Source organism: Eulemur rufifrons, chromosome 7 (genome assembly GCF_041146395.1).
Source record: "Eulemur rufifrons isolate Redbay chromosome 7, OSU_ERuf_1, whole genome shotgun sequence".
Lineage (NCBI taxonomy): Eukaryota > Metazoa > Chordata > Mammalia > Primates > Lemuridae > Eulemur > Eulemur rufifrons.
Window position 1 is genome coordinate 202,529,258 of NC_090989.1, and position 2,887 is coordinate 202,532,144.

General features: G+C 43.9%; 1 pseudogene; it reads left to right on the forward strand.

Moving 5' to 3' along the window:
• The first annotated feature begins 1,851 nt into the window (after positions 1–1,851).
• Positions 1,852–2,684, forward strand: LOC138387132 (polyadenylate-binding protein 1 pseudogene; annotated as a pseudogene).
• The last annotated feature ends 203 nt before the right edge of the window (positions 2,685–2,887 follow it).

A 2,887-nucleotide genomic window follows, 5' to 3' on the forward strand; every position in this document is an offset into this window, starting at 1 on the left:
CCTGCATTTGCAGGCGCTATAGCCGCTCCCCAGCACTTGTATCACCATCTGAGCTCCGCCCCCACCTGTGGAAAAATTGTCTTCTATGAACCTGGCCCCTCGTGCCGAGAAGGTTGGTGACCGCTGGTCTAGAGAATAATGGTGTAGGCCTGCCGAGCAGTCCTGCTGCCCCGTGAGCGCTGGCGTGAATGACACAAAGGAAGGGGATGTTTTTCTTTCTTTCCTTCCTCTCTCTCTCTCTTCTTCTTCTTCTTCTCTCTCTTTCTTTCTTTTTTTCTTTCTTAACATTAGGGTCCTTAAACGAACCTCCTTATTGGCAATGTCATGTAATGAAAGATTAACAATGAAAGATTAACAGCTTGCGATTCAGGAGACTTCAGGTCTGGCTGAGCTCTGTTCCCAAGAGCTCCCACGTGACAATGCGCCATCTCTGCTTCCGCTTTCTAAGGCCATCCTGGTGGTAGTTTACACCTCTGAAATACACTAATTCACATCTTTCCACTAGCCTCACTTTGTAGTTTTGAGCCATAAATGGTGGCTACCTGTTTATGGTGTCCTGGTGCCTCCTGTTTTTACCCCTGTTGGCTCTCAAAACTGAATGGCACTCATTGAGTTAGGAATCCTTTCACAGTGAGAATGAACTGTGAGCCTTCTCCTGGGGAACACCTTTCCCCTGCAGCCCCAGGGCTAGAAGGCCTGCTGTAAACCAGACTGTCAATAATGGAGAGGCTCACCTTCTGCAAATAAGCTTAGTTTGTTCTCAAGAGCTCTTCCATCCCCACTATGGCCCCCAGACATGACCTTATAAAACTTCACTGGCCAACTTTCACTAGGGAGAGTAGCTGTGGTGAAATTCACCATTCTCGGCCTTGATCAGAGGGAGTGCTCTGGCTGAAAAGTTAAGAGGGAAGGGAAGTCCCTTCTACCAGGGCTGCAAGGTCAGAACATACTTTTCTAAAATGCTCCTGTTCTATGTGATGGGTAGTTTGGGGGTAATAGTGTGCAGTGTTTCAGTTACACGGTGGCCAGATGGACTTCCCAACACTCTGCAGAACATTGTTTCTGTAAAGAAAAAAAGTGTGGCTGCTAATCAATTCATAAATAAGTTGATAGAAAGTACTTATTTTATAATTTAGCATTGACCATTTCATACAATGCTTTAAAGTTTCTGTAGTATAATGATATTTTAAAATAAGTCATGTGCCCTACCTTAGATCAACTTCTCCCCTCAGAATAATGGTTCAAATCATGAAAGCTAGTGAAATCTAGAATGAACTCGCCAGTGTTCCCAAATTGAATATGCTCATTGCCCTGCTATGGTTGAGATGCCACAGAGTCCTCTACTCACCTGAATCTTATCTATCCGTTAAGATCTCTCTTTCCTCTTTTTGTGATTTCCCCTTCTTTAAACACGTATGAAACCTACCTGCCTAGGCACCTCCTTGCCTTGTTGTTTTCTTTTCACTTTAATATCCTGAAAAAGGTTTTAAGTCTCACAAGGGCGAGGGGCTGTATCTTATGCTGCCTCTGCACTGGCGGCATGATTGGCTCAGTGTTATGTGTTCAAATAAGAAGCTATGTTTCTTAGGCTGGGTCACTGACAATATCACACAGTAATAAAGGGTTCAATTGTCTAAGAAGACAGAGCAATCCTTGATGTGTAATGCACCTAGCAACAAAGCTTCAGAACATGAGAGGCAAGAACTGACAGAAATGCAAGGAGAAATAGATCAATCCACTCTAGTGGGACTTATAGTGGGGGACTTCTAAAACATTCTATTAATAGTTGACAGATCTAGCAGGCATACAATAACTTCTTTTTAGCCTTGATTTTTTTATGCAGTTACTGAAATGAACAGTAGAACTGTGGCCGCCAAGCCTTTGTATGTAGCTTTAGCTCAGCACAAAGAAGAGCACCAGGCTCACCTCACTAGCCAGTATGTGCAGAGAATGGCAAGGGTAGGAGCTGTGCCCACCCCTGTAATCAACCCCCACCAGCCAGCACCTCCTTCAGGTTACTTCATGGCAGTTTTGCCACAGACTCAGAACCGGGCTGCATACTATCCTCCTAGCCAGATTGCTCAACTATGACCAAGTCTGCACTGGACTGTGCAGGGAGCTAGACCTCATCCCTTCCAAAATATGTCCAGTGCTATCCACCCCACCACTCCTGCACCACCATTTAGTACGATAAGAACAGCTCCTTTGCAGGTTCCATGAGTCATATTGACACAGTGTGTTGCCAACATATCCACACAGAAAATAAGTCCATGTCCTACGGCTGCTGTTGCTGTAGCTTCTCCTGCTATCCATACTGTTCCATGGTACAAATATGCTGCTGAAGTTTGCAAGCCTCAACAACATCTTTAACACATAGCCACAAGCTTCCATGCAATAGCCTGCTGTTCATGTACAAGGCCAGGAATGTCTGCCCTTCCTCAAGAGCACAAGCAAATGTTGAGTGAACAGCTATTTCTTCTTAGTCAGCCACACACTATACTCTTGTTGGTAAAATCCCTGGCGTGTTGTTGGAGATTGATAATTCAGAGCTTCTCCACAGGCTTGTGTCTCCAGAGTCTCTCCATTCTAAAGCTGACGAAGCGGTAGCTGTACTCCAAGCCCACTAAGCTGAGGAGGCTGCCCAGAAAGTAGCTAACAGTGCCACTGGTGTTGCAATGGTTTAAAACTGATCAGGGACCACAAATAGAAACTCATGCTTCACTGACGACAAATATCTAAATATCAAAAACTTAAATATTATGGAAAAAATTGCAAAATATAAAATAAATTTTAAAATGAAAGGCAAAAATCAATTGAACAGAAAAGACAGTAATGCAGAAAATGAGGGACCAAAAAAAAAAAAAAAAAGCCTTAAGGGGGAAGGTGA